This window comes from Felis catus, chromosome X (assembly GCF_018350175.1).
Source record: "Felis catus isolate Fca126 chromosome X, F.catus_Fca126_mat1.0, whole genome shotgun sequence".
In the NCBI taxonomy this organism is placed as follows: domain Eukaryota; kingdom Metazoa; phylum Chordata; class Mammalia; order Carnivora; family Felidae; genus Felis; species Felis catus.
The window spans coordinates 14,490,607-14,509,416 of record NC_058386.1 but is presented as its reverse complement, the minus strand read 5'-3'; the positions used below and the strand labels follow the sequence as shown (position 1 = coordinate 14,509,416).

General features: G+C 39.8%; 1 protein-coding gene across 3 annotated transcripts in view; it reads left to right on the top strand.

Annotated features, from left to right (window-relative positions):
- Window positions 1-18,810, top strand: part of RAI2 (retinoic acid induced 2) — a 375,422-nt gene that overhangs the window by 57,871 nt on the left and 298,741 nt on the right. The window contains exons 2-3 of one of the 3 annotated variants that reach the window (XM_045050656.1): window positions 3,832-3,913; window positions 13,207-13,374. The exons of 1 other annotated variant lie outside the window; for it this stretch is intronic. The gene's annotated coding sequence lies outside the window, so the exon portion shown is untranslated. The remainder of the gene's footprint in view (window positions 1-3,831; window positions 3,914-13,206; window positions 13,375-18,810) is intronic. One more of the 3 variants, XM_045050657.1, reaches the window with a different exon arrangement.

The following is an 18,810-nucleotide window of genomic DNA, read 5'->3' as shown; positions in this document are numbered from 1 at the left end:
CTTTCCTCTTACTTACATGATTTCTGAAGAGAAGTCAGATGTAATTCTTATTTGGCTCCTCTATAAGTAAGGTGTTTTTTATCCTTGTCTTCTTTCAATATTTTTTATTTGTCTTTGATTTTCTAAAGTGTAAATATTTATCTTGCTTGGTGTTCTCTAAACTTCCTGGATCTGTGGTTTCATGTATGTCATTAATTTTAGAAAATTCTCAGTCATTATTTCAGATATTTCTTTTGTTTCTTCCCTCTTTTTTCTCCTTCTGGTATTCCATTATATATATGTGACACTTTTGTAATTATCCCACAGTTCTGTTTGTCTTTTCAATTTTTTTCTCTTTGCGTTTCTCTTTTAGAGGTTTCTATTGACATATCTTCAAGCTCACTGATTCCTTCCTCAGCTGTGTCTAATCTGTTGCTGAGCCCATCAAAGGCATTCTTCATTTCTGTTACAGTGTTTTTTATTTCCAGCATTTCCTTTTGATTCTTAGAATTTCCATGTCTCTGCTTACATTATCCATCTGCTTCTTTATATTGTCCACTGTTTCCATTAGAGGCCTTGGTATATTAATCATAGTGGCTTTAAATTCCTAATCTAATAATTACAAAATCTCTGCCATATGTAGGTCTGGTTCTGATGCTTGGTTTATCTCTTCACACTGTGGTTTTTGTCGTTTGGCATGCCTTGTAATTTTTTGAAGGAAGACACATGATGTAATGGGTAAAAGGAGCTGAGGTAAATAGGCCACTAGTTTGAGGTTTTATGTTTTATATGGCTAGGAATTGGGCTGTGTTTACTGTTTGCTGTAGCTGTAGGTGAAAAGGCTGAAATTTTCATTGGTGTTTTTATTTTTGTGCCACTGTTGTCTTTGGGTTTCCTTAGAGACTTCTTAAATAAGCTCTGAGATGTGCAGTTTTCTCAGTTGTATTCTCTATTATTATTCAAGAACCCTACTGATGTAGTGGTAAGGTGTGGGGAGGTGGGACACATTTTATAATCTTATAATTAGGTCTTGGTCTTTTAGTGACTCTGTGCTCCTGGGCTGTAACCTCCACAAGTACTCTTAATCACCCAGTCCTCTGCCACTTAGGTGAGACAGGAAGGGTAGAGGGGGGCTTAAGTTGGGTGTTTCCCTTCTCTCAGGTCACATAGGATCTGGTAAAACTCCAGTTGGTTAGGCCCTGGCAAAATAGTTTTTCTTGGGGTAAGCCTTGTTTAGAAGAACAGAATACTCTGGGCATAATTTAAAATGGCCACTTTACTCCTCCCCCTGCTAGAAGCATAAGGAGACTTTTCCCCTCAATCATAACTGTGAGAACCTGGTAGGTAGGGCTCCTAGAGGTAAAACTTTAAAAAAAGTATGAACCCCCGCTTAGGGGTGGGCCCCCCTGGCATTTTAATTTTCACAAGCTTGCCCATACCTTGCCCTCAGTATATTATCAATTAAAGTTTAGGTTTTCCTACCTTGGTACTGGTTCCATTGGTGGTTTCTCCTCCTGATAGTAAGCTGTGATTCTTTGTATCTGTCAGTTTGCCTCTCTAAATTGTTGGATTTGCCCTGTGACCTCTATTCTTGGATGGAGCCTAAGAAGAGTTGTTGATTTTCAGTTTCTTCAGCTTTTTTCTTATTGTGAGGATGGAAGTGGCTACTTCCAAGATCCTTACATGCTGGACCAGAAACCAGAAGTTTATCATCCTCTCACTTGTGACAACTAAAACTGCCAGGTTTCTTCTGGAGAGAAGTCAGAATCACCCTCAGTTGTGAATGAGTGCTATAATACTATGCAGAATACTATATAGTGATATTTAATATATTTTGGTGGGCAGAGTGCTGTGGTGCTCGGGTACATGGCATGGGGCTGTGGCAGAGATTGGCTAGATGCTCATCTAACCCATTTGCTCCTCTTGGGCACTCAGTTAACTGCATTTGTCAACTCTCTCACCTCTAGATGGGGCCATGTAACCTGTTGTGGCTAATTGAATGAGGGTGAAAGTGCTGTGCATTACTTCTAGGCCTGGCCCCTAAATCATACCATGTGATCATCTGTATTCACTCACTATTTTCATCAGCCAGCCAAATTCAAAGGATCCTAAGCAAGCAGGGGAGGGGAAAGGCTTATGCGGTAGGAGTTTGGACCCCTGAATCATTGCTTGAAGAAAAGCCACCTGGGAGAGCTTGTCAGCTAGAACACCCACGCTGGATTTTGTGTGAGTGAGAAATAATCTGTGTTAGAATTTGGAATTAATTACTGCAACATAGCCTAGCCTAACTTGACGAGTTCAGGGGCTCAGAACACTTGATACTAAAAAATAAGGCAACTCCAGAAGTTTGGAAGACTTGAGGAATTGTAGGGGCAGATATCAGCGTTTATGCATATCATTTAACAATATGCATTTGTTCCCACTACTTTAAAACTATGTATTATAAATAATTATAATTTCCAAAAAACATATCAGCAAAATCATCAAGTCCTTCAACAGTCCTCAGTTCTGCAGAGTCTCCCTGAGGCTCCAGCATCTCAGACAATTAAGAGTCTAGGTAGTTAGCTATAAGGCAATGCACACCATACTTCCCCATAGTCTGATTCTGATAATGCTGACCAGTACATTCTTTTCCAAGGCAGGAGCCAGAAGAGATTTTTTATTTTGGTTGCTTTTCATAGGAGTTGAAGAAGGAGATTAAGGGACTCATTCAGCCATATGCGGATAATAAACTAAGTCAACTGAATGGCAGATGTTAGAAGGAGGCCAAACATCCAGATGTTTAATCCTTCCCATTAATTAGAATAAAAATCCTGTGGAATGTGAAGGGTTGGAGGTCACAGGGTTAAATTAATCCATGGTTTTTCTTAGACTTCTTAAGAGAATTTAAAGTTGCTGCCTTTAAAAATGCAAAACTGCATTGCATTATTTACATATTTTATGTGGGAAGTGGCAGATTTTAATTTTAACTGCACACTACCTTCTCAATTGTTCCCTGAACAGAGTAGAAACTTAGAGAAAATTACATGGAGAAAAAAAATGATAATAAAACTGGGGACTGAAATGAGTCTAAAGTTCAAACAAAGTGCATTCCATAGCTGGCACATTCTGTAATCCATGCACATACGATCAAGAAAACTATATATGGTCTATTATAGTGCTTTTGACTGTCTGAATAGACAAAAAGCAAGGAAAATTCATTCTAGAAGAAAAAATGGGTAGACTCATGATATGCACAAAGAGGTAGCTCTCGGGTTTTAAGAATTTCTTTCCATCTAATATAAAATTCTTTAAGAAAAAAAGGAAGAACTGGTTTTATGCTTTGGCTTTTTTGATTTTGTGCTTTGGAATAGCACCTGCCTTTTACTTAAATCATGTGAAGGAATGTTAAATGACAAATGACAGATAAACTTAAATCTTAAGCTACAGAAAAAAAAAAGCCTAAAAGGAAGGACATTCTCCTTTTTTGTTGGTCAAGTTCCTCTGTGTGCAGTACTTCAAATTGAGGTACTGTACTTTGAGCTGAGGACATATTCTTGGAAAACCTACCTCATTGCTTTAGAGAACACTTTTTTTAGTCCACATTTTTTGACATTTGCTTTCTGTTTCCATTAGGTTCTTTTCTCTCTGTACCCAGATATTTTATTAGTCAAGATGGGATAGGCTCTGCTTCAGTGACAAAACTGCTGTTCTGGGCAGGGTGAAAACTGCCCTTCTCTTTTTATCAGGAGATTTTCCTCTCAACCAATCCTGCTTTCACCTTCAGAATGATTGTTTTTTTTTTCTTCTATGGGCTTCAAGGTTTTATTTTGGACAGTAAAATCTGAACATCCTCTCTGCATCTGCCTGCAGTAATCCTCAAGGCACTATGGATGCCCCTGACTGTCCAGACAAGAGTCACCTACAAGGAAATGCAGAAAAGAAAAACTCAAAGGTGAAAAATTTCAGCAACTATTTCTATAACATGCTGTCTCACTTCCTGGTGTTCACTTATAATTTTGTGGCAGGTTCTTGAGTACATAGTACCCAGGCTCGGCTCTTGCCCCCCTGGGCATGTGAGCAGTATATGAGCATATGTGCAGGCCTGGATATATATTTTTTAAAGATTTTCATTAGGCATTCCTTTTCTGATCAAGGGCTCATTCATAGGAAGCTCAAAAACAACATAGGAAGCTTTAAGACAACACGAGACACTTTATTCCAAAGTTTGGCAACATTTACCTGTATATTGTGGCACCATTTTTTTTTTACAACTATTGAAACATACTTGATTTTAAAATAATGTGAACAGTTTATATATAAGCAAGAAACTCATATTAAGTCCTCATACCAATCAGCTGGAAAATCAGTGCTTTATTAGCTGATAAGGCACTGTGAAAATCCTGATGATGTGAACATATGATGGGGAAGCTTTGATGGAACAGGGGAGGACTAGCAGAGGGGTCAGAAAATTCTTGGTTCTGGAAAGTTCCATTTGTCTTTGGAAGAAAGGAAGATGATGGAATATGGATCCTGTCAGACCAAAAAGACCTATTTAACAGGCTAGTTGATATTTTCTTCCCAGAAAGTGCAGTACTACTTCAGTAATCACAGTAGTATGTTAACTAGCAATTGTTCTTGGATCAACTTTCCTTTTATAAATGTTGCCTTGGCTATGTGTGATGCAGGAAGGTAACCAGATTCCTTCCTCAAGGCTCTGTCTCAGAATCTGGTCCTAGGAGAAAATGAATAGGGGAAGAATGGGGAGAGTATATACATCTTCTTTTTCCATTCATCTATCAGTAGACACCTAGGTTGCTTCCATATCTTGGCATTTGTAAATAATATTGTGATAAATGTAGGGTGCATATATCTTTTTAAATTAGTGTTTTCATTTTGGGGGATAAATACCCAGAAGTGGAATTACTGGATTATATGGTACTCCTCTTTTTAGTTTTTTTTAGGAACTTCCATACTGTTTTCCACAGTGGTTGCATCAATTTACATTCTTGCCAACAGTGCACAAGGGTTCCTTTTATCCACATCCTTGCTAGCACTTGTTATTTCTTGTCTTTTTGATACTAGACATTCTGACTGATGTGAGGTTCAATTTCAGTTTGCATTTCCCTGATGATTAGTGATGAGCATCTTTTATTGTGTCTGTTGGGTATTTGTAGATGACATGGTACTGTATATAAAAAATATTAAAGACTGCCAAAAAACTATTAGAACTAATAATTTTTTAAGAATGTTTATTTATTTCGGGGAGAGCACAAGTGGGAGAGGGGCAGAGAGAGAGGGAGACAGAGGATCTAAAGTGGGCTCTGTGCTGACAGGCTGACAGCAGCAAGCCCGATGTGGTGCTTGAACCCACGAACTATGAGATCACGACCTTAGCCGAAGTTGGATGCTCAACCTGGGTGACTGAGCCACCCAGGTACCCCTAGAATTAATAAATAAATTCAGTAAAGTGGAAGGATACAAAATCAAGATATAGAATTTTTTTGCATTTCTATAGCAGAAAAATAGCAGGAAGGAAATAGGAAATAGCAGAAAGGAATATTAAGAAAACAAACCCATTTATAGTTGTATCAAAAAGAATAAAATACCTAGGAATAAATTTAACTAAAGAGGTGAAAGACATGTACTCTGAAAACTCTAAGATATTGATGAAAGAAATTGAAGATGACACAAAAATGAAAAGATATACCATGCTCATGGATTGAAAGAATTAATATTGTTAAAATGTCCATACTGTGTAGAGCAATCTACAGACTCACTGCAATCTCTATCAAAATACCAATAGTATTTTTTACAGAACTAGAACAAAAAAATCCTAAAATTTGTGTAGAACCACAAAAGACCCCAAATAGCCAAAGCAATCTTGAGAAAGAACAAAGCTGGAGGTATCACAATCCTGGATTTCAAGATATACTACAAAGCTGTAGTAATCAAAACAGTATGGTATGACACAAAAATAGACACAGAGATTAATGGAGCAGAATTGAGAGCCCAGAAATAAAGCCACACTTACATGGTTAATTAATCTATGACAGAGGAGGCAAGAATATGCAATGGGGGAAAAACACTCTCTTTGATAAATGGTGCGTGGGAAACTGGAAAGCTACATGCAAAAGAATAAAACTGGACTGTTTTAAAATATGATACACAAAAATAAAGTCAAAATGGATCGAAGATCTAAATTTGAGACCTAAAACCATAAAACTCCTAAAAGAAAACATAGATAGTAATTTTAGCAATATTTTTCTGCATGTCTCCTCAAGGGAAACATAAGCAAAAATAAACAGTTGGGACTCCATCAAGCCAAAAAGTTTTTACAGTGAAGGAAACCATCAACAAAACAAAAAGACAACCTACTGAATGGGGGGAAATATTTGCAAACGATATATCTGGTAATAGATTGCCATCTAAAATATGAAAGAACTCCTACAACTCAACACCAAAAAATGTAATATAATTAAAAATGGGCAGAGGATGTGAATAGACATTTTCACATTAATTTTAATTTGAAAAATACTGCATTAAAATATTTATTTTGATTACTGAGTGTTTTGACATCCCTTTAAATTTTCCACCTGAAGTGAGTGCCTCACTTGCCTCCCCCCTTGTCCGTAGCCCAAGAGAGGATTAGCAGCAGGTGAGAGTAGAGAAAGAAGAGGAGCATAGACTGCTCAGGAGCTAGGATGACTGAGGTCCATGAGTGAGAGACTTCACAACTTAGCTCAACTCCTAAACAGAATTGCACAGTGCTTCTTAATTACAATGCGGTGTAGAAACACACATTCTCTGAAGGGCTGCTGCAACCACGTGTCACAGGTGGCTTGTAGCTGAAGAGGCGGAGGACACAGTATGAGCATTACCATCCCAAAAGGAGTGTCTGCGCTGTCCAGTATGGGAGCCACCAGCCACATGTGGCTTTTGAGCACTTAAAACATGGCCAGTCAAAATTGCAAAATTGCAATGCACTGTAAGTGTAAAGTTCATAATGGATTTTAAAGAGGTAGGAAATAAAAGCAGGTCATAAGTTTTATTCAAAATTTGTTTATAATTGGTTATCTGTTGAAATGATAATATTTTGGATGTATTAGGGTGACTAAAATATATTATTAAAATGAATTTCACTGGTTTCTTTTGTCCTTTTTTTAAATGTAGTGACAAGAAAATTTAAAATTACTTGTGTGGCTTGTGTTTGTGGCTCAGAGTGTATTTTTATGGGATAGCCCTGGCGTATGTGGTAGCAGGGATGTATACCTGAACTTATGCAGGGGCCCCGATCACAGAGCCCCTGGGGAATTTCATCACCCACTGAGGCTCTTCCTCCATCCTGTGCTGAGTGGTTAGCATGTAACCTGTATCAAGAGGTTGCAGCTAGGCAGATATATGTCAGAACTCACAGGTAGGGAGGGATGGGACCTGGCACAGTGGCAGTGGGGGAGCATGCCGGAGAGTGACAGGTGAAGACGTGCAGTGGAGATCCTTTTTGACCTGGCACCTCTGAACACCGTTCTTATGTTTGGAGAATGCCCCACAATGGGAGAAAGACTCTCACTTTCCCAACCTCCATTGCAGGTAGAGATCAGAGCTCAGCCAATCAAACACACACATTAACCTCTGACATGAAAAGCAGCCCTTGTTACTGTATGGAATCCATGAGGGTGAAGGTGGCAGCAGCAGCTTCCAGCAGCAGTGAGAAACAGAGGTTCAGCATTAATGGGTGGGTGGTGCCAGCTATTGTGGTGATGCCCATGAGGTGGCAGGGGTCTGCCTATACCAGACCAGTTCTTGGTGAAATTTGTGGCATTATTCTTCACTGCATAATCTTAAATTGGTTTTCTGGACTCTCAGAGATTTTCTATATTCTTCAGATTTTTTTCTAGCTAGAATGGATTCTGTCATCTGCAACTAAAATCCTGACTGATATATGGGGGTTTTTACTCTTGCTATATAGTAGTTGCCCAAAACCCAGTGTTTCAAGCAGCCAATAACTCTTGCTTGAAGACTGACTTTTTAAAAAAAGTGTTTATTTTTGAAAGAGACAGCAAGCAGGGGAAGGGCAGAGAGAGGGAGACACAGAATCCGAACCAGGCTGTAGTCTCTGAGCTGTCAGGACAGAGCCCAATGCAGGGCTTGAACTCACGGACCATGAGATCATGACCTGAGCCAAAGTTGGATGCTTAACCAACTGAGCCACCCCGGTGCCCCAAGACTCACTTTTTGTTCAGTACTGTGATAGCAGCTGGAGGGATTCAGAAAAATAAGAGCCTTGGTTGCCTTATTCCATTAACTTACACAGATGATGTATGGTGATTAGCATCCAGGTGCCATGGTCTTCCTGAAGGCAGAGAACAGGTTCTCTTTTGTCTCCTACTTAGATCTACATTTAACTCTTCAATCCTGTTACATGATGAGCTGCCTTCTCTCTTTCCTGGCATCCGATCTCAAATCAATCTTGATACCAAGGCTATTCTGGGGAGACACACACACACGTGCACGCATGCTCACAAAATCCCACTTACATCATTGCCTGTAAGTAAATTTACCAGTCTACTTCCTGCCTTCAGGAATTAAAATGATGGAGAGTGTGTTCCTTTTAAAAAGGAGGGCATATTTTCAAATCATATGCCTACAATGTTGCAGACATCAACTCTAGTGTTTGGGTTCCCCAAAAGTAGACTGAGATGAGGATTTAGGTGCATATGGTTGATTTGGAAGGTGATCCCAGGAAGCTGAAGGGAGGGAGCAAGGAAAAGATGGTGCATTGATGAACAGGTTACTGCTGTGCTCAGCCCTGTTGAGGATTCTCTGAAAGATTGTGTAGAATATAATGCAGAGGGGTGAGGAAGCTGGAGTATTTATCTACCAATTCCCAACCCTCATTATTAGAAAGTTACTCCTGGGGCTGTTAGTTCCCAGCACTTCTGGTTTGCCCTGTATGGACAGAGAATGCTACTGTGGCCAGATAAAGTCTTCAGGCAGAGAGACTCAAGTGCTTGAGGCTAGAATCTGCTAGTGTGTAGAAACTGTCCACCAAAGCTGTGGGTGACCTTAAGGTTGGCCAAAGGAATATTGGCAGGGCACCAACAGCTACATTGGTTGGCTACATTCAGTTAATAAAATTTTCCCCATGAATTCATTCTTGCACCCAGTATGTTCCCAGCATGCATTTTGGCATGGTGATATAACAGTGAATAAACAGATGCAAAGCCTTCCCTTAACAGCCAATTCCAGTGACTATTCTCAGGAGTATTAAATTCTACCAATCACAAATGCTTATTAGATTTTCAATAATATATGCATTCATTTAATACTATTATATCTTTGACATTGTACTAATTGGATAAAATATGGCACTCTTTTTGTTATCTTTCTTAGTTTAAAAAACATAGTTTCAAAGAATGTTAGAGCTTGAAATGTTCCCAAAGATGACTAAGGCATGCAAAAGTGAGCTAACTTTCCCAAAGACACAAAGCAGGAGTCAGACCTCAGGCTTCCTCATATATTTCCACTGTGGCACCACATTGACTGAGACTGGCTGGGGTTTTTTGTTTGTTTGGTTGTTTTATTATTTATTTTTTGTTTTTTAGAGATTTTAATTTTAAGCAGTCTCCACAGCCAATGGAACCCACAACCTTGAGACCAAGAGTCACATGCTGCACTAACTGAGCCAGCCAGGTACCCCAAGACTGGCTGTTTTTTTTTTTTTAAAGCAAAAGCCAAAAAGTGTTTTGAGTGTACCCTTATACAAAGTGGTATGGATTGTAAATTGGTGCAAAGTTTTTGTAGAACAATTGGCAATAAGCATTAAGAGCTTTGGAAGTAAACATTCACATTGACATAGTAATTCTGCTTTTAGGGATTTATTCTAAGAAAAAAATTGGAAAGTTGCAAAAGCTTTATATGCAAGGCATACTAATTTAGTCAGTCAAAGACATGTTTTTAAAGAATAGTGGATGATTGGGAAAATACAATATTTAGTGAAGAAATGAGGATATACAAGTTCCTATACCGGAAGGTCTCATTTTCCTGAAAGATCCACACAGAAGAAAATACAACAAAGCACCAGTTATATCTGGGTGGTGGGACTGCATGGAATATCCTTTCTTATCTACTTATATCTTCTACAGGGATCATGTGTTACTTTTATAATCTGAGGAAGTAGTCTAACAATTCTTTTCTCTAATTTTTTACTTCTGGGTGTTTTGATGGGTGCTGGGAAAGTATTCAGATATTTATGTGTGCTTTAGTCTTGAAAAAAATCACACTGTTTCAAACAGGCTGCAGACGTTCAGAAGCTTTGCCGACATTGTGACTGTGGAGAGGGTACATTTTGAAATGCCTTCCCTCGTGGTCCTGCTCCCCACTCTGCGTCTTTATCTCCATCCACTGGAGCACTTCCCTTGTCCCCACGGGCATCCCATGGACATGGGTCCCTTGTCTGCATCCTGCTCACATATTCCTGCTTTGTGGCTTTAATTCCTTTGTTTCCTTCCTCTCCATCAGCTCCTCCTTCATTGTGCTTCTTTCAGTTCTTGTAGAAGCAGAATCCCGTCATGCCGCTGTTTTTCAGCCTTTCTCCTCACTGAGTTTCAGCAGCAACGTCAGATATGGGACTTCATCTCATCTTACCTGCTGTGTCTTGCTTGCTTCAAGAACTGTCTTTGGGATTAGATGCTTACCATGAAGATGAAAGAAAATAAGCCGCCTATTAAGTATATCACCTTTGGACTTTCCAGAGACCCCAACTTTGCCAAACACCACGGGAGCCCGTGACCCCCCCATGGCAACACTTCCTGAAATGCATGCTCTCTTCCAAAGCAACTGAAGAACACAAAGCCCCTGCATTCCCCCAAACAAGGCTGCTGTTTTTATCTCCCAGGTTGCTACCATGTGAGAATGTTGTGGTGTGAGAAAATATCGGCACCGAAAATGCAGATAGCACTTGCTTTCCATCAGCTCTGAAGAGGCCATTAATCATTCTCCATCCTCTGCTGTCTTTATTACACAGAAACTGTTCTTGTGATTTCTGAGAAGTATCTGTGGGTGGTGGCTAACCTTTGGCATTGTCCATGTGGTATGATGGGAATGGTCTAGACTCCTAGCATCTGCCTGGAGAGTTCAAGGGCATCAGAGGAGGCCCCATGGCAAGGTGCAGCCAAGCAGAAGGAAGCGAAGATGTTGGGATGGGAGCAGCCTGATGCTGGCCCCCTTAGGGCTGACGGTGATATGTTCTTGCTTCTTTGCTTCATGAAACTCTGAAAGGAATTGCTTGTTGTGTCCCTGGCTCAGCTGAGTAAAGAATGCTGCCTAGGCAACATTTGTTAGAAAACCTCTGCTCACAGGGATACATCAAGTATCATTCCTTTTTTTTTTTTTAAGTTTATTTTATTTTGAGAGAGAGAGAGAAAGTGCAGGTGGAGGAGGGGCAGAGAGAGACAGAGAGAGACAAACTTCAGCAGGCTCTCACGCTGTCAGCGGAGACCCTGATGCAGGGCTCAATCTCACCAACCATGAGACCATGACCTGAGCCGAAATCAAGTCAGACCCTTAACCGACTGAGCCACCCAGGTGCCCCATCAAGTATCGTTCTTTTTCAAAGATCCTTACTACTTATCTTGGTGCTACTATAGTTCAAGCCCAGGAGGGATACAGTGTTGTATCTGTTGGAGTTCAGTGCTGGGGACAGAAGCCTCTTAGGTGTTTAAACAGCAAGGTCATGAATTCATAGAATCAGGTGCTTACCATATTGTTGGAAGGGCTGAACAGGAATGATTGTCAGCATCACAGAACTAACCCAAAGCCTATCTCTGTCACAATTTGGAAGGTGGAGAACCAGAAGCTGCCACTGGAGTACACCATCTGTGGACCAGAGAGTCACCATCAGTGCACCTTTTAACACCCCAGAGGGGCAAATTAAACATTGGAAAATTCACAAATACTTCACATCTCTGCTCAAGGCAGAAATGCAACAAGAAGATGGTTTTTATCTTATTTATGCCTCCACACTGGTGAATGCTGTTCATGTACAGAAGCCTGGCTGCAAGGGAGTCTGAGAAATATAGTATTTGGTATTTAGATTTATTAATACAGTAAGACACAATGGAAGAAGTAGGAATGAATGCTGATAACCAATAGACCATATACAACACACACACCTTATAAAATGGCACTGGCCTTAGAGCATGCTCAGGGCCCAGTTGGGTTTGGCTGAGTTTCAACAGGGTCCAAGGCCAAAGAAAACACAAGATAGCCTTGTCTGGGGTAAAACACAAGATATGGTAGAGTCTCTTCAGTGAAAAGAGACTTTGTCACAGAATTACCCCTGCTCTGATTTTTAGCAACATGCAGGAGATAAGGAGACTATACCCCTTTTGGGGAAGTGGCTTGGCTTTTGGAATATGGGGATTGCTGATATTCTGCATTGGTGAGTGCAGACAGCATAATTATGTAGGATTTCAATTAAACAAGAGGTGGAGTGAATTAGAAACAAAGATATGGTCATTGGAAAGAGCTGCCAAGGGGGTCAGGTCTCTGGCATGACTAACTTCCCTGGCATGAAAAGAACTGTGGAATGTGGTTTAGTGAAAGGCACAGCAAGAGTCCCCAAGATCTGAAAAGACCCAAACAGAATGAGTCCAAATCGGATGGACTTTTTGAGCCCAAGGAAGCAGTTGGGGGACTGTGGGAGATTGGCTTTTTAGCCCTAATTCTGTATCCCACCCTGTATCAATGTCCTTGGCCTTGTAACTTTGTTTTTTCTCTTATAAAAAGGCAAAGTAGACTTCCCTACCCTTTGATTTTGGTTTGGCCTTGACACTTACTTTGAACATTGGAATGGGAGAAGAAGTATCACAAGTCCAATTTTGGGCCAAAGCCTTAAAGGCCTCACCTGTTTCTATTTTCCCTCTCTCATGCTTTTGCCATTTTCATGAGAAGAGCTTCCCCTGGATAGCACTGCTTATTCTGACCCGGCCCAGGAATTAACCTATGTTAAAGGGACTGGAGCCCAGCTCATTGTAAGGAACCAGTCCCAGCTGGATCCTATATAGCTTGAAAGAGGGCCTCCTAGCTGTCCTCAAGCTCATTTATCTGAGCTCCAAGCAACCTAATGATGTGTGAGAAAGAAATGTTTATTGTGAACCCTGAAATTTTTGTGATTGTTGTTATGTAGCAATAGCTGACTGATATAGAGGGACGGTCACTGAATACCCAGGGGGATATTATTTCCAGGTGTTTCAATGAAGAGTATCAAGGGAACATCTACAAATTCCAGACTGGTGCCTGCAAGTTCTCAGGATGGAGGAATAATCCGGTGTGTCTTGATGACGTTTGGAGATGGCTGAGGCAGAGCCACAATAGGGTAGTGGCTGATACCAACTCATAGCTCATCTTTTCCAGGTAGGCTCCCCGAAATGGCCACGCCCACAGAGATCTTTGTATTCTCTACTCTATTTATTGCCTGTATTTCTGCTTTTGCTCTGATCATATGGCATCACATTTAGAGTGGCCTAGTTCCACATCTTTCCAGATAAATGGATCCACCTCACTGCATTTTTATCTAACCAGATGCCTATATTTTGTCCATGTGGTTATAATGAAGGGTTTGATCAAGTATCTTGTTGAATCCAAATGCATCATGTTTAAGGCTCTGGGGTTTTGAGATTCAGTCACTTCTGGACCATCTTCATGAGGTTTGTGCATTTCCATATACAAGTAAGAGGGTTGAGGCGATGAGAGACTATAGGCGGGCTGCTGCTGCCGACTGGCTGTGATTCATAAAGGACTAAAGAATGCTGAGAGAAGAGAAGAGTCTTGGAAGGAGCTGTGTTGGGGAGAAGGCAGAGGGCTGGGCTGGAATTAAAGTGCAGTAGTGGTTAAAGAAGGTATGAGAAGGAAGCCAGTGGAGGGCAGTGCTAGGGAGGAGTGGGCCCTGGAATGGGATAGAGATGGGCGGCCGTTAGGGAGGGGGCAGAGTGAATGCTGAGGAGTTTCACTTTCAGGACAGGGTGAAGGTCAGATGGTGGAGTCCAAGCAGGTCGGGTAAATGTTGGGCAAGTGAAGTCAATAGACCATAATTGTGTCATGTAAACCTGTCTTGCTTTCCATGAGAAGAGATGTCTTTGTACCACACTGCAGGAAGCTTTGGTCTAAATCAGTGGTCTTCCAAATCTTTTTTGCTTGCATATCCCCTAAAAGAATTTTGAAAAACTACACACTCCTTCAGACTTTTAAAGTTGGTGTTTAAAATCCTTCTTAAGTTTAAATATTGTCATTCCAAAGGATGTAATGGCCAGTATATTGTAAATATCGGTATTTAAAAATAAAACTCTTATATGGTACCTACTAGAATTGAAATATCATTATGACATGGCAGCCACCATTATCCCTTTTAAAAGTACAAGACAAACTATTTTTTTTAATTTTTTTAATGTTTTTATTTATTTTTGAGACAGAGAGAGACAGAGCATGAGCAGGGAAAGGGCTGAGAGAGAGGGAGACATAGAATCTGAAACAGACTCCAGGCTCTGAGCTGTCAGCACAGAGCCTGACGTGGAGCTTGAACTCACAGTGAGATCATGACCTGAGCCAAAGTCAGACACTTAACCGACTGAGCCACCCAGGTGCCCCCAAGACAAACTCTTTAACTGTCAGATATTTTACATCATTTCTTTTACTCCTTGAAATTATATTTCCATTCTGCTTCCCCCACAGAATTTTATCCTGATGTAATGTATTTTTATGCTTGACAGTGTTTTATTGATCACTGTATCAAATATCTCAGCAACAAAACATGTATGCAAATTCAAAATGTGCTCTCTGTAACCATAAATAATAAATAATTATTAAATATAAGAAGTAACATTTTATTAGAAGAGCATCTCAATGAGATGGATGGAGTAGGGAAGATAGGTTATGATACCTTCATTAAAGGAAACTTGGTCAACAGTGGTATCTTGAGTTGTTCCTTCTCAGCATCTTAGAAGCTTTTACATCCTAGGGCAATGTGCCTTGGTAAGGTTTGGAACCTTGGGTACCCAGATTTCTATGTACCATGTGTACCAACATGATGATGATGGAGCTGATATCATGGTAAATTCAAGATGCCTTTGCCTATTTCCTGGGTATCCAGAAGCCCCAGGTCTGTGTGTGACTCCAGGGCAGGGGAGGGAACCTAATAATGCCAAAAATCAGACTTCCTACAACCATGATGGAATGGGTACTTAGAACCTGATTTACTCTGATTCAAAGAATACAAGAAAGTGGGACATTTCTGGTACAGTTGAATTTCTGACATTAAAATTCATTCCTGCTATGTGGGAAGAGGGCAGTGAGAGCATTGGATTGGGAGATCATCATGGGTGAGGTCAGCTACCTGTTTCCACTATCACTTAGCAACTGGGTGACCTGGGGCAACTGATCATCTGTGTCTCATTGTCCATGTGTACAATGGGGTTGAAATCTGCCCTAGGCATCTTCCTGTGTTATCGTGAGGCTCATATGAGATCAAATGATGCTTGTGACATCATTTTGTAAACTGTGAAAAATATTTTCTTATTTTTATGTGTAAACTTTTTATTTGGAAATAATTCTAAATCCACAGAAAGTTACAAACACATGTACAGGAAGGTCCTATGCATCTTACACTCTACCTCTGTCATCCATGCTCAACTACAGCACAATATCAAAACCAGACCTTATTCAGATATTGCAGATTATACGTGTGTGTGTGTGTGTGTGTGTGTGTAGCTTCATGAAATTTTATTGCATGTGTAGCTTCGTGTAATTACCATCACACTAATGATACAGAACTCTTCCATCACCACTAGGCTCCCTCATGCTACCTCTCTATAGCCACAGACCCCTCCCTCACAATCCCTAACCCCTGGCAACCACTCTATTCATCATCTCTATAGTTTTGTTATTTGGAGAGTGTTATATACATCAAATCAGGGAATGTAGTCTTTTGAGGTTGGCTTTTTACTTAACATAATTCCCTTGAGTTCTATCTAAGTTGTTGCCTATATCAACAGTTCATTCCTCTTGATTGCTGAGTAGTATTCCATGAATACAATATGAATATGAGCTGCTGTGAACATTTATGTACAAGTTTTTGAATAAACATAAGTTTCCACTTCTTTGGGATATGGGAAATTCTGGGTTGTATGGTAAATGCCTCTCTATATTTATGTGAAACTGCCAAACCATTTTCCATTTGACATTTCCACCAGTAACGTATGAGTGCTTAATTTTCTCTGTATCCTCACCAGCAATTAGTGTTTTCACTGCTGTTTATTTTCAGCATTCTGATAGATGTGCAATGATATCTCATTGTGGTTTTAATTTACATTTCTGTAGCACCTAATGATGTTGAACATCCCTACAAATGCATACATGTCACATGTAAATTCTCTTTGGTGAAATGTCTGGTCATGTCTTTCGCCCCTTTTCTAATTGGGTTGTTTTTTTAATGTTGAATTGTGGAAGTTCTTTACATATTCTAGATACAAATATTTTGTTGGATCTGTGGTTTGCAAATATTTCCCTCCAGTATGTAGTTAGTCTTTTTATCCTTTTAATAGTCCTTCCCAGAGTAGAAGTTTTTAATCTTATGAGGTCCAATTTATACATTTTTTTGTTTATGGACTGTGCTTTTGTTGCCAAGTGCACAAGCTCTTTGCCTAGGCCTGGATCCCAAAGAGTTTCTCCTATTTTTTTCCTAAAAGTTTTATAGCTTTATGTTTTACATTTAAGTCCATGGTCCATTTTGAGTTAATTTTTGCCTATGGTGTGAAGCTTAGGTTGAAGTTCATTTTTTTTTTCTGCCTGTGGATGTCTAATTTCTCCAGCACCATGTGTTGAAAAGTCTGTCTTTTCTCCATTGACTTGCTTTTGCACCTTTGTCAGAAATCAGTTGGCATGTTTGTGTGGCTCTATTTCTAGGTTCTGTTTTCTGTTTCATTGATCTGGATGTCTATCCCTCTGCCAATATCATGCTGTCTTGATTATTTTAGCCATGTAGGAAGTCTTAATATCAGGTACAGTGATTCCTCCCACTTTATTCTTTGTAAAAATTGTTTTAGCCATTCTAGGTCCTTTGCCTTTTCATATAGATTTTATAATAGTCTTATCTATGTCTGCAAAAAACCTTGCTGGGATTTTGATTGTAATTGTACTAAGCCTATAAATTTCAGTTTGAAGGGAATTTATATCTTTATTATGCTTTGTATTCAAATCTATGAGCATGGTGTATCTCCATTTATTTAGGTCTTCTTTGATTTTTTTATTAGCATCTTGTAATTTTCAGGATACAGATCCTAAACATGTTTTTCTAAGATTGTATGTAAGTATTTCATTGTAGTAAGTGTAAATGATGTTGTGTCTTAAATTTTGGTTTCCATATGTTTAATGTTAGTTTATATAAGTGGTATGATCATTTGTGTGTGCAACCTTGTTCAATTCACTTATTCTAGGATTATTTTTGTAGACTCCTTGGAATTTTCTGTTTATACAATCATGTCATCTGCAAACTGGGGCTGTTTTTTTCTTTCTTTCTTTCAAAGCTCTATGTGTCTTATTTCCTTTTCTTGCCTTATTCTTACTAGGACTCCCAGTACTATGTTGAGTAAGAATGGTGAGAATGGACATTCTTTTCTTATTCTTGATCTTAGAGGGAAAGCATTCAGTCTTTCACTGTTATGTATGATGTTGGAGACTTCTTGTAGATGTCCTTTATCAAGTTGAAGACCTTTTCCTCTATTCCTAGTGTTTTGAGCCTTTAAAATAATCATGAATGGGAGTTTTCAAGAACTTTTAAAATATTATATTCTTTCAGTATTTTTCAATGCTACTTAATTGACATCTGCGCTGTGTGTGAAGTTCTGATAATGTGAGGACACATGATTCTCCTGGTAAGCTCTATTGCTTCTGGGTGGGTAGGAGGACCCAGGTGAGGGTAGGACTTTTTGTTGGGTGGGACTGATGAAAAGTGGAATGAAGAGATCTTGGGGTCCTGCCAAGGGGTGGCTATTACCAAGTTGTCCAACCAAAAACCATGGTGCTGAGAGGGTTATTGCTGCTATAGCAAATTACCACAAACTTTCTGGCTTAAAACAAAAATTTATTCTCTCACAGCTCTGGATTCAGAAGTCCATAATCAAGGTATTAGCAGGGCTGTATTCCTTCTGGAGGGTTCAGGGGAGAATCTATTTCCTTGCCTTTTCCAGCTGCTAGAAGCTGCCTACATTCCTTGGCTTGTGGTCTCTTCCTCCATCTTTGAAGCACATCACTCCTCTCTGGCTCCATTACTATATCTCTTTTTTTTTTCTTTGACCTTAACTCTACTACCTCCTCCTTCCTTATAAGGACCCTTGTGATTACACTGGGCTCACCTGGATAATCTCTTTAAGATCCTTAATTTAATCACACCTGCAAAGTCTTTTTTGCCATGTAAAGTGACATGGTCACAGGTCCAGGGATTAGGATGTGGATAGCTTTTGAGGGAGGAGGTATTATTCAGCCTAGCACAGAGGGTGACTATGGACATGATGATGCGGGATTCTAAAGAGCAGGGGTATGGGGTTAGACTGTGGTTTGAATTCCCCTTCCAGCTTTATTTTTTAAAATTTTTATTTATTTATTTTGGGAGAGAGATGAGAGGGAGAGAGAGAATCTCAAGCAGGCTCTGTGCTGTCAGTGCAGAGCCTGATGCAGAACTCAAACTCACAAACCACGAGATCATGACCTGAGCCAAAATCAAGAGTTGGTCGCTTAACAGACTGAGCCACCCAAGTGCTCCTCTCCCTCCGGTGTTATAAGCTATGTGACATCCAGTGA